This window comes from Sinocyclocheilus grahami, unplaced genomic scaffold, assembly GCF_001515645.1.
Source record: "Sinocyclocheilus grahami isolate Dianchi unplaced genomic scaffold, SAMN03320097.WGS_v1.1 scaffold870.1, whole genome shotgun sequence".
Lineage (NCBI taxonomy): Eukaryota > Metazoa > Chordata > Actinopteri > Cypriniformes > Cyprinidae > Sinocyclocheilus > Sinocyclocheilus grahami.
Genome location: NW_015506049.1, coordinates 361814 through 375860, shown reverse-complemented (window position 1 = coordinate 375860; position 14047 = coordinate 361814).

The following is a 14047-nucleotide window of genomic DNA, read 5'->3' as shown; positions in this document are numbered from 1 at the left end:
CTTTGCAGAACTGATCAATTTCAGTTCAATTTGATGGTGAGTGTTTGTGGACTGCAGTCTTCAAGTCATTCCACAGATTTTCAGTGGGGTTTAAGTCTGGGCTCTGACTAGGGCATGCAAGAACATTCACCTTTTTCTCCTTCAACCACTGTGTGCTCAGTTCTGCTGTGTGCTTTGGGTCTTTGTCATGTTGGAAGGTAAACCTTTTTCCACATTGACAACTTTCTGGCAGAGGACAGCAGATTTTTCTCAAGAATTTGATGGTATTTTGCCTCATCCATTTTTCCTTCTATCCTGACAAGTTCTCCAGTCCCTGCTGCAGAGAAACACCCCCATCACAGGATATTAGCACCTCCATGCTTTACTGCAGGAATGCTGTTATTTGGATGCTGAGCTGTATTGGATTTCTGCCAGACATATCGTTTGGTGGAGTTCAAATAATTCAATTTTAGTCTCATCTGCTTCAGAATCTTCCAGGTGTGTTTGGGCAAAGCTCAGTCGTGACTGCATGTGGCCTTTCTTGAGGAGTGACTTTTTTCTTGCAACCCTCCCATACAAGCCACATTTGTGGAGAATTTGTGATATTGTTGTCACTCTTTGTCATAAATTCCTGCAGCTGCTTCAGAGTTGCTGTAGGCCTCTTGGTCGCCTCTCTGACCAGTTTCCTCCTGCTCTGTCATCCAGTTCCAGGGAGGGTCTGTGTTGTACCAAATACCTTTCACTTCTTAATAATAGACTTCACTGTGGTTCTAGAATTTTTTTTGTATCCCTCTCCTGACTTGTGCCTGTACACAACTTTATCCCGGAGATCTTTTGACAATACCTTGCCACTCATAGCTGATTGTTTGCTTCAGTTGCGCTACCAAAGACTGCTCCAGAAAAGCTCTTTTCATGCTAAACCAATCAAAATGACCACAGCTGATCACTGTTAAAAGTCAAATGGCTTTATGTGCCATTGAGAAGGTGATTAGCTACAACTGCGTGAGTTTATTTTAAGTCATTCAATAACTTAATAAACTCATAGTTTAAGTCATTTTAAGGAGGGGCTGATCCTTTTTCCAACTCAGTGATTCTGTTTATTTTTTTTTAAAAAATTCTGGCATGTTGGTGTTATATCTTTCACTTGGATGTTATAAGTTGCACTGAGTAAATACAGCTGGATAAAACAAAAACTGTTTATTTTAAAGGGGGGTTGATTTTTTTCTATACCCATTGTTTGTATATGGTTAATGGCCAGGAAGTTGGGCTAAAATTAGTTTAGTGGAGGATTTGACTGAAGGCGCGAAAAGTTAATGGCAAATGTTAGTATTGTTTCTGTAAAAAAAAAAATGGTGTTATATCTTTCACTTGGATGTTATAAGTTGCACTGAGCAAATACAGCTGGATAAAACAAAAACTGTGTCCGTCTTCATTTCAGGCTGCAAAGCAACAAAATGTGATTATTTTAAAGGGGGGGTGATTTTTTTCTATACCCATTGTATATGGTTAATGGCCAGGAAGTTGGGCTAAAATTAGTTTAGTGGAGGATTTGACTGAAGGCGCGAAAAGTTAATGGCAAATGTTAGTATTGTTTCTGTAAAAAAAAAATTCACAGTATATGTGAAATTAGTGTTAATTTCTCGCAAAATTAACAATGCAGCGCATCTGATATAAATACAGAGCCGTTTCGCCTGGCTTTTAGCAGCGCACGAGATCTCGCGATATTACTCATTGAGGTGAAAAGCGGTCTCGCGATATCAGTATAAAGTTGACTTTGTGGTAAAACCTTATTGCTCGGTCTTTTATTACATGTGCTGTTTGTTTGGGGTTTCAATCACGTGCATTTTGGAAAGCATGTGAAGTCTGACGCGCTTTGTGGTGCGCTGTTATCATTTACAAGTGTCCTTTCAAATGTTAAACTTGCCATTGCATGCTTTGCATGTGCTGCACTTTATTGCTGCACTTTATTTGTAACATTTTTACTTATTTATTAGAAACCAAAACACTGCTTAGATTTACCTATTTATTATTAAATCTGATTGCTTGCAAAAAATAAAAAAATAAATGATTAAAAAAAGCTATGAGTCTATCAGTTAATAAAGTGATCAGCTGCAGTTATCCCACACTGGATCATCTTAAAGGGGTGGTTCATTGCGATTTCACTTTTTTAAATGTTAGTTAGTGTGTAATGTTGCTGTTTGAACAAACAATATCTGCAAAGTTACGAAGCTGAAAGTTCAATGCAAACGGAGATATCGTCTTTTAAAATTCTGGCAGTTTAATGCCTACAAAAACGGCTGGTAGGGACTACAACGAGTTACTTCCCGGGTTCGTGACGTAACAAACCCAGATAAACCCCGCCCTCGGGAAAAGGCAGCAAAGGGGGCGAGGCCATGCTGCGCTGCTTTATGCCGAGTTCACACTGCACGATTTTCAAAGTCGTCGGGTCACCGTAGTTTTCACACTGCGTGACTATCTGAGGTAGCAGTCTGTCGCTGCTGTGATCACATTGCACGATGGATCGGCGACAGGAGGTTACACACTGCATGACTTTACAATAGGAAGAATCGCTGACGACTCTGTCTGGTCCGCAAACTACGTTTCACAACAAAACACACGCAAGAAGTGATAAAGAAATAACGCGAGAACCCGTGTGCGTCAGACCGAAGTTCTCGCGCAAGACTGGAATCATAAAATATATATATAGCCCGCAAATTGTCTGTGAGCTGATTTCCAGCTACAAGGAGAAAATGAAAAACAGATTATGCAGGAGAGAGATGCAGGGAACAGGGATTGGTTGTTCTGCAAAGAGAGTTGGAGGTAAATAATTTTGCAGTAACTGTTATGCTGATGTTGTGGCTGGTCAAGCAAATGTTTGTGCTTGTTTCTGTATGATATAATTGTTCATATATCTATTAAAATACTGATATTCTGGTCTATAACTCCTCCCCGAACTTCCCTCTGCCCTGTATCTTGGTCTCTCATTGGCTGTAGATTTTGCAAAACCTGTCGGCGAGTGAAAAATCGGGCTAAAATCGTGCAGTGTGAACTTGGCATTAGAGAAGAGGAAGAGAAAACTAGTGGTGCACGTAAAAATATATTCATATATGAATTGCGATTCTGTCTTCTAACGATTCTAATGGATTCACAAGTTTGAAAATCAATGTTCTAAAGCAGCGGTTCTTAAAGGGTTAGTTCACCCAAAAATGAAAATTAGCCCATAAATTACTCACCCTCAAGTCATCCTAGGTGTATATGACTTTCTTCTTTCAGACGAATCCAGTCAGAGTTATATTAAAAATGGTCTTTAATCTTTCAAGCTGTTTAATACCACTCAGCTGGTGTTGCATGCATCAGTCCAAAAGCAGTTAAATAAAATGCGCCCATCCATAAAAGAAGTGTCTCACACGGCTCCGGGGGTGAACAAAGGGCTTCTGTAGCGAATCGATGCATTTTTGTAAGAAAAATATCCATATTCAAAACGTAATAATCACTTTAATAATGTAGCTTGCACTCACTGTTGTACATGGAAGCAGCTCCGGGCGGATGACGTATGAGGTCAGCGTTGCACATGCGCCAGTGAGTCTCGTGAAAACCAACGTTTGTTAACAGGAGCAAAGGAAGCAAAGCTTTCTTACTTTAGCAAAGGAAAACCAGTCTCCTCTTGGCTTATATTGAAATCCTCAGACATTCTTCTTTACAAATCCTTGTTTTGTACTTCTAATTAGTGACCGTTTTTTGTTTTGATCTTACCCTTCGCTTCCGCGTGTGTCACTTCTGAGCAGCGCATGCGCAAAGCTGACCTCATACGCTTTTATAAAATTGCCGGTAAGATTGATAGGGTGACATCACATGAACTGATTTACTTTTATACGTTCACGGTTTTTTTTCTTCCCAAAAAAGCTGATTTCACTTAGACCACTTAAATTATACAATACTGTACGTTAATATTATTGTAAATCTTTTTTTTTTATTATTATTAATCTTATGATAGGATTCTCTAGAGTCATAGGAGCAATAGACTAACCCCCTATCCTGACCCTCAGCACCTGTAATCCCATCCATAATCGGTCGCCCCTTATTGCTACTCAGAGCCAGCTCCTCCGCCACAATGTATTCTGGGGGAGGTGGCCCTCAGTCATTATAATCCATAATTATGTCCACACTGGATGCAACGAATGCCTCGTTTATAATGGGTTTTCATGTTTTTGAATCATGGCACCGGCCGGACAGGGCATCATCACAGTATGGTAGGGGCGTAACATTTCCGTCTCACGCTTGAGGTATTCGGCCAATCACAACCCACTTGATAGCTGGCCAATCACAGCACACCTCGCTTTTTCAGAACGATGAGCTTTGTAAAAATTGACGTGTTTCAGAAAGGCGAGGCATAGAGGAGAAACAATAACATACAGTATGTGGAAAATAATGTGTTTTTTAACCTTAAACCGCATAAACACATTTCATTACAGCAAATACACAAAATACTGTTCTTTTTATCAGCATCATATGACCCCTTTAAATCGGCCAACAGTGATGATGAGATTTCTGATGTCAAATGAATCAATCATTCATTTACTTTTCATCATAAACAAGAATGCAGGGCTGGTATACAGCACACAATTGCAAGTGTGATATTTTTTATACAAAATATCGACAAGAAAATATTTAGCTAGTAGGTATATTACTAAGGAAATAGTTCCAAAAGAAACCAAAGCATCAAGCTTTTCGCATGTTACCAACTGCACAGAATGAATATCAATATGGTGGACTGTCACAAAGTATTTTCTCATGTACTTTAATGGAGTGTTTCCTTACTTCATCAAAGCATAATATCTTACTTTTTGCTCCACTACATTTCATAAATATATCGTTCCATGCTCCGCTATACAGCACACCAGATTAGTCATGTCTGGATAAATAATAAGGGCAAAAAGTGCTTGAGTTTGCAGAGGATTTGACTGAAGGTGTGAAAAGTTACTAATTGTTTTTGCAAATAGAAATCATATTTATTTTATATATGACTGTAAGTTATTTTTTAGCTAAATCTGCCGTAAAAGGTTGATCCATTTAGGTTCAGTATGTAAAATGCTTGAATATCTGGCACATTAGGTAATAACAGAAAGCAATGTTAATATAAAGTAAATCAGGGCCTATAATGCATCTTCATTGCTGCCCTATAGCAGTTTGAAATTATATATTAAATATATAATTCAAAAATAGCCTGACTGTTGAAAAGAGCCCAACACCCCCTCTAAAATTTTGCACTTGCACCAATGACTCATCTAACATTGTGAGCAAAGCGAAAGTTGACTTCAGCTCAAAAAAGAAAAAAACAAAAGTTCCCTTAAACAGCCTCTTAACTTTCATAGGTTGACACCGTTGGCACGATGTTGGACAGCCTTTAACACCTTTCTTAAACGTCACTGTACATGTTTCTCAGTGACCCATTCTGTGCAAGTCTGTAAAGTCGGGCATTAAAAACTACAGCGGGAAATTCGCAGCAGCTTGTAGGCCTACTCTTATTTAAAGTAGGCTAGCCTATAAGGAATTACTTCGAAGACCAATGACCGTCATGGAAATCCACAACGGAGGTGAGAATTGTGGGCTTTTAATTGCAGCATCTTTTCAAACTCTTGTCATATGGGCACTTTGATGGCACTTAACATTTTCTGTCCTGCTTTCTATCCGTTAGCTATAATGGAGTTAACTTTACATGCATGCCAAACGCCCCCTTTCTCCCGCTGTGTAAATGCAATTTTCAGTACAGTTTAGAGTAGGCTATTTTATAGGCATGATTGTGTTTACATACAATATTGCCAAAGCATTATACACAAAACAAGTCGTGAAAGGAAAAATAAATATACAGTTTATGTTATAAAAACTTGACTACAGACACATTGTGTTGTTAGTGCTTAAAAGCTAATAAATTGTTTCGTTTTAGGGATTAGGTCACTGGTGTCTGTTTCTCCCTCTACCTGCCACAACAGCGGCATAGCTGTCTGTATTACAGTCATAACTCACACCCCACGACTGGATGGGTTTCTGCGGAATCTCTCTCTCTCTCTCTCTCTCTCTCTCTCTCTCTCTGGTTGGTTGGTGTTTGTCGAATGGGTAATGTACTTGTCGTTTTCTGTGTATTCAGAAAATATAGAATATATATATATATTAATCTTACCACAGGTACCATGCTTGAATGTCTGTGGAGGCCACTAGTAAGAGTCTGTAGACACCTGTGCTGCCATGTGACTGATGACTCTGGTATGTAGGCTATCAAAGGATTTCCAAAATATCATTTCAGTATGCTTATATGCTTTACAGATCAGTTAACTTGCAGTTGCAGTGTTTGTTCTTGTTATTTATAAGCTTAAGAAACACAATGAAAACATGTGGCCTAAGTAAATTCTATGTGATGTCTTACCAGAAATAACACTTTCAGAAGAAGAAATTGAACCAGCGTCCATCATCACCAGTGTCCCTAGCTCTGTCCATCCATGGTTTGAGAAATATGGAGAAGATGGAGTTTAGTGTGGAGGGGTGAATACATTGCTTCATATGTTATTATGGTCATTGCTTGGCTCCCCACCTGTGCATGCATTAGGAGCACATGCCTTCACTGTGGAACCGCTCTCCAGGACTCTGAAGGACAAGATTTTCCCAAAAAGGCCAGACTGTAAAAACGGCAGTGGGCATTACCTTCAGTTCATTTGTTACATTGGAAATGGAAAATTGAGTCAAGCACATGGTACTGTTATTCTACTCAAATGTAAATTCATGAGTATTCAAACTTGATGATTATTCTTTTTTATTGCCCGGAAATGAGTGTCTAAAACTTTTTACTATTTCAAAATACAGGTTGTCATTTTTAGCCCAACTGGATTGGTTTAGGAAACAAATACAACATTGAGCCACACAAAAATCTGGCCAGTGATAATGTATTTTTGCAGGGCAACCCAAAAATTAGCATCACCCTGGTTCCCTTGATTAAAAACCCAATTTGCTTTTGTATTATTGCAGAAAATATGCTCTGTGACCAACAAGAGTTTATGTTTCTTACACGTTTTGTTCATCATAATAATCTTTACAAATGAAGCCTGCTTCTAAAGCTAAATACTGTCAGAAGTAAAAAGCTCAACTTGGACTATAAATGAATTAAACCACGGTCACATAACTTCAACATCACCATCACTAAGCTTCTGACAACTTTTTCTGTCTTTATTTAAAGAACATTTTTGCTGAAAGTTTGCATTTGAATAGTTTACAAGATCATGATTATGAACACAATGGCTGTAAAAGTGGGCTAGTGTGAGAAGATGAATTTACCTGTTTGACATGATGACGTGTAATGTCCCCAAAAACCTCTGTAATCCCATGTAGCCATGCAAACCTCCTTTTTCAAGACACGTAAAAGCATGAAAAAAAATGACAAGGAGTATTGATGTATTTTATGTCACGGAACTTCAGCTTGTGTTAACCACAGACTTTATTTCAGACATTTACCAAAAACCACAATTTAAAAAAAACCCATTGACTTCAGGATGGAACTAAAAGTGCTAAAATGCAAAATTGTTTCCAGGTTTTGGCCTACAAAAACACATCATCCCTGCAGCACTCATGGCACAGCACTGTGTTGCAACTCTTATCTTGTCAGTTTCCATTACATCCAAAGATCTTTTAGATGTCAACCAGTTAGTCATTGCTACTTCTCAAACACACCTAAACCTAGCTGTGTAATGCTCCTTTACAAACATGTTAAAAACCTGACTTAAGTAACTTAAGTTTTTATTGTTTTTCCTTAATGTTCTGTTGTTTTATGCTTTAAGTTTGTGTCTATCTAATGTTAGGCAAGGTACTTTGGTCAACAATTTGTTTTTGATTTATGATATTTATGTTTTTTGAAATACAGGTGTTTAAACTTTTTTTTTTTGCAACATTTTGTATATTTTATGTAATGAAGCAAAACTGTAGTTTGCAAGTCTGTGGTTTGATTTGTTCCTCAAATATGGTTAACAACACCCACACAGAGTTTTACGTAGTTCAGCAGATTTTAAAAAAACAACAATTTTGAATGGCAGAGTTGAGAATATGTACAATGTATGAATGTATGTTTTTGAGAATGTAACTTTTCCCTAAATTTAATTAAAATAAATTATATTTCGTTTCTGTTCTCATAACAGCTGCTGATTTAATGTCATTGCAACACTGCAGTTAATTAAAAGTTTTGCAAAAGCTATAAGGAAATCTACCTTTGATGCTCAATGGATGCATTTCATTGATAATTAAAGGGGAATTCCAAATGTCATACTAGCATGTTGTCATTGGCATTCAGCACTTCCTAAAATCTAGAGTCACATTGTGCACATTTTAGTTTTTTGCATAACAGTTAATTCATATATTACTAAAAATGTAGTACTAGAGGACATGCAAATATCATCAGATTTGCTTGAGGTTATGCAAAGTAGTGCATGCAAATCTTTTTTCTTTTTTGTTTCTTAGCCTACTTATGATTTCAATGCACCAATGGAAAATGGTGAGTAGCAACAGCTATTTACATATTCCAAACAATATATATATATATTTTTTTTTTTGAATCGACACATTCAGATTAACACAGTTTGTAAACCACACAATCATCAGAGAACCAATACATTAATTAATAGTAATGCTCAATTTACAGGAACAATGAAAATAATTTCACTTGAACAAAGTTTAAATGCATGAAATGTAATGCCATTATCTCTATATTAGCTCACAGGAAGTCAAGAGATTGTGCATACAGTTCATTGAGACTTTGTGGTTTTGTTGTTTTTGTCAGTGTAGTCAGCAGTAGTGATACTAGAAACCAATGAGTCATTCTCTGACACACATTACATCCGCATATAGCTCCATGCAAAGTTCATCACCAATATTTTTTTCATGTATTTACCCCACAACATGATTATTGTTTCATTTATTGGGGGTTTTTTTTGGGTGGGGGGGGTCATTGCTCATATTACATCCGCATATACAGTGCCAACCACTAATATTGGCACCCTTGGTAAATATGACCAAATGTGGCTGTGGAAATAAATCTGTATCATTTATCTTTTTGATCTTTCATTCAATAGATTCACACAATTCTAACCTTTCATTGAAGTAAAACAATTGAAGTTGGGGGGAAACTCACATTATGAAATAAATATTTTTCTCCAAGACATGTTGGCCACAATTATTGGCACCCCTAGAAATTCTTGTGAGTAAAATATCTCTGAAGTATATTCCCATTCATATTTACAATTTTGTTTAGCACACCAGGGTGACTAAGAGCATGAAATTCTCCAGCCATGACTTCCTGTTCCACAAGATTATAAATATGAGGAACACAAAGGCCAGATTTCTTTAATCATCCATCACAAACAATAAAACATAGAATATAGTTCTGATGTGCAGAACAAGATTGAGCTTCACAAAATAAAAAAGTGGGTGCAAGAAAATAGCTGAAGCATTTAAAATCCCCATTTCCACCATCAGGGCAATAATTAAGAAGTTCCAGTAAACTAAAGATGTTACAAATCTGCTTGGAAGAAGATGTGTGTCTATATCATCCTAATGCACGGTGAGGAGGAGAGTTTGAGTGGCCAAAGACTCTCCAAGGATCACAGCTGGAGAATCACAGAGTTGAGTAAAAAAAGCCCCTACATCACCACATGTTGTTTGGGAAGGTTTCAAGGAAACTCCTCTTCACTCATCCAAAAACAAACTCCAGCATATTCAGTTGTCAGGCATGATTGGAACTTCGAACGGGACTGGCTTCTATGGTCAGATGAAACTAAAAAAATAGCTTTTTGGCAGCAAAACCAACCAGATGGGTTTGGTGCAAACAGGGATAAAAAGTACCCCATGCCCACAGTTAAATACACTGTTGGATCTTTAATGTTTTGGGTTTTTTTTCTGCCGGAGGTCCTGGAAATCTTGTTCAGATACACAGTATCATGGATTCTATCAAATACCAACAGATAAAAAAAAACGAAACCTGACTGCCTCTTTTATAATGGGCCGTGTTTGGATCTTTCATCAGCACAATGATCCAAAGCAAAAATCAAAACACAAAAATGTATCACTGAGCACAAAATGAAACTTCTGCCATGGCCGTCCCAGTCCCCTGACCTGAGCCCTATGGAAAATGAGTGGTGAACTGAAGAGAAGAAGCACCAACATGGAGCTGGGAATCTGAAGGATCTGGAGAGATTCTGGATGAAGGACTGTTCTCTGATCTCTTGTCAGGTGTTCTTCAAACTCATCAGGCATTATAGGAGAAAACTCAGAGCTGTTATCTTGGGAAAAGGACGTTGCAATAATTGGGTGCCAATAATTGTGGCTAATGAGAACTAGACAAAAACATTTATTTCATAATGAGATTTCACCCCCCCCCCATTGTTTTTCTTCAATGGTAGGTTAGAATTTTGTGAATTTTTTGAATGAAAGATCAAAAACATAAACGATGACGATTTATTTTCACAGCCACCTTTGCTCATATTTACCAAGGGTGTCAATATTAGCGGTTGGCACTGTAAGTCTACTGCATGCACCATTGTTATACACAAATAAACTTTGTCTACTTTTTGTAATAAATATGTTTTGAAATTTTTGAAAAGCAATTTATTAAATATTAAGTAATGAAGCTCTTCCAAACCCACCAATTTGCAAAAAAATAGGCGTAGGCCCCTTTTTGTATTCACATGCTGTTTTCCAACAGATTAACGCATTCATTTAATGTTGCTTTAACATTTATTTTAGACTTACGTCAGATTTTTATACTCATCTGAAAATTTCATTCTTAGCAATTACCTCTGCTTGGTTTATTGCTTTTTATTCGATAAGCATGCTTTGGAGTGGTTAAAACAGCATAAACATCTACCTCCTCGTGGTGGTGCGATACTTCAAGTTCTCTTTCAACTAAAAAGCAACCAAAGAGGAGACACCCAAAACTAATAGCTGGTAATGAATTAGCTGATGAATTAGCAAAAAATGCTTTAAAAAGAGAAGTAATAGATTCTAATGTTCCTTTAAGTAAAGCTGAAATTAAAACTATCATGAAGGAAAATATTATTAAAGAATGGCAGGACATATGGAATACAGATAATAAGGGAAGGCATTTATATAATATTTTAAAAAAAGAAGGTTAATACTAAAAGAAGTGTAAGTGGTAGAAATAGAAAAGAAGAGGTTATAATAACTAGGATGAGACTTGGACACTTGAACGCTTCACTGTTCATAACTGGAATACATGAGACTGGTCTATGTGGGAATTGTGGGGAGAAAGAAACAGTGGAGCATGTAATATATAATTGTACAAGGTATGATGAAGAAAGAAAGGAATTAATATCATATTTAAACAAAAAAGGTAAGGTAAATAAGGATTTGGAATACTTATTAGGATATGGGTTTAACAGAGATAGAGAAGGATACAGGATATTAATAAAATACATATATACTATTGGGTTAAGTGAAAGGATTTAAATATAGAATGCCGATGCTCTATTCTATTCTGGATCTTTAGGAGACCACGGACTGAGTCTGGAGGAGCTGAACACGCAGCGCCAGGTGGAGCCCAGGGAGAAGGAATTGGATGGAGCATCGAATAATTATTTAAGTAGGAATATTTGTGTATATACAGTACGTGTGTAAGAACAGGAAAAGCATAAACAAGGAATAAATTGATAATAAATAATCCATGACTACATAACAGCAAAAGTAGGTGGCGATATTTTTTTAAAAATTGAAGATATAACATTCACAGGGGATACAGTCATAGCAATAAATTACATACACAACCAGAATACAAAACAAAGATATAAAGAACAATAAAAATGAAACATAAAGAACAAAAAAAAAAAAAAAAAATTAAAAATTTTTTTTTTCCTTTTTATAAATAAATAATAAAAAAATTAAAAAAAAAAAAACACACATATTTTCCAGTTTATAAAACCTTTTGAGTCTTAAATAGAAATGTAATTATATTGAAACTACATAAAAAAACATGTTAGACCAACAAAATACCTCCAAATATTGTCCTAACTAGTTATCTGAACAAATGATTTGTGGGCTTCCCAGCAAGCACTGCAGCATGAATAAATTATGCGGTTATAGGATTATTGTATTTGCTGACTTTATATGAATTTTTATTGTTGTTTTGTCAGGATTGTTAGTTATTTGTTGTGTAAAGAGCTAATATTTTACATTATTGTCATGTCAAGTGTTGCCTATGTACAACCTTTTGATTATACCAGAAAACTTTGTTTTGTAAGGCGATCATAGTTCACTTTACATATTAAGTGTCATTTAAGACCTACAGTGGGTACGGAAAGTATTCAGACCCCCTTAAATTTTTCACTCTTTGTTATAAAAAAAGAAAAAAAAAAAAAAAAAAAAAAAAAAAAAAAAAATTAAACATCTTTTCTTTCCTTTTTATAAATAAATCATAAATAAATTAAAATAAAAAATAGCGTAAATGGAAAATTACATATAAAATGTCAACTTCAAAGAATAGAGAACGAGGAGTTACGTCACGATCTTTTCACTCCGCATTGCATTTCGGGAAGGCGCCGCCATATTAGCAGGATACGCTATCCGTTCCCATGGTTACTTCTCATTCTCTATAAGGATACATGCTTATCTTTTGTTTTGGCCTTTAAGTTAAACAACCATTCATTCTTCATTGTATCGTTTGCAGGGAAGAGAAGCTATTTTATCGTACTGCATGATATGCGCTGCATTTCTCTCTTAGGTTTGATAGAATTTGGTTTACAGTGTTTACCCGATTAGCTTGAATACAGTGTCGCTCGCTGCTGCTTCAGCCATCATACGGTACATTATCCAAATAAAAGTGTGTGTTCAACAAGCTGACAGAAGTCCGTGTTTGGAAAATTATCTTTAAAAGCCTCTGGCAGAGTGGCCTTGATGGTTTCACGGGGCAGCCATGGAATAAGATCCTTGGTATGCTTGTACAAAACATCTATCCAAAGTTTCACAGTTTTGCTGACCTGACCATGTGACTTGCCAAAGTGTTTTGCCAAGTCAGCATTGACAAAGTTCTGTCTGAGTTTCATAAGTGTCATCAGGATTTGGTCTGCAACAGGCATTGCAGATGAAGTAGGGGCAAAACCTTGCAGGCAGGATACAAGAGTGTGGAACTCAAGAAGTGGAATACTGGTGTACAACAAGCAGTCTGCATTGTTTGTCAATGTATAACTTGCAGCTGGCTGTAACTCAGGGGGTGGTGCGAGTGTTAAGCCACATGGGATGGTGGGTCCTTTCGAATAAGTGTGGTCCTCCATCCATGGATTGGACCACTACGTTTGGGCATCACAGAGGGAAGTAGGATTTTGTTCCACATCCATGGTATCAAGCTCACCTACAGGCAACAGAGTCACCTACAGGTAACAGAACAATTGCACACTGAGAATTCAATAAGAGTTGTTGCTGTGGTTGTTTAATAAAATAAGAAAAAGAAATGTATTTTAGGAAAAAATATTTATAACCTTAAAATACATTTCTGGCTTTGTCTTTGTAATATATATAACACATAAATTACTAATAGCTACGCAAATTATCACAGGAATTAGTCATTTATGTGTAATATATTTTACCATAAGATACATTTGAGTAATGTATTGTGTGTGTGGTGTTAGGATGGCACACTATATTCAATTTGCAAATTAATATAGATAAAACACAGAAAAAAAATGCATGCTACAAATGCATAATGCGTGTAATTTAAATGAATACCTGTAACTTAACTGATAGACAAAACTAATTTGGTAGTCACTTTACAATACAGTATGAAGAGAATGAGTACTGCAGAAATGAGCAATAAAATCATGCACATTTGTGATAAGCTAGCTAGCTAGCCAGCAAGTATAAACGACCCTTTTCTGTTATTCATGTTTTCCAGTCAAACGCAGAAATGTGTGTAACGCTTAGTGAGTAAAGTTCCCTGTTGAGAATGAACTGTCATCCCTCCTGAGGAGTCAGCGTCTCTTTTCCGGAGGCTTCTCATAACCGAGGAAAAGAGTAGGGTATGGGTTGT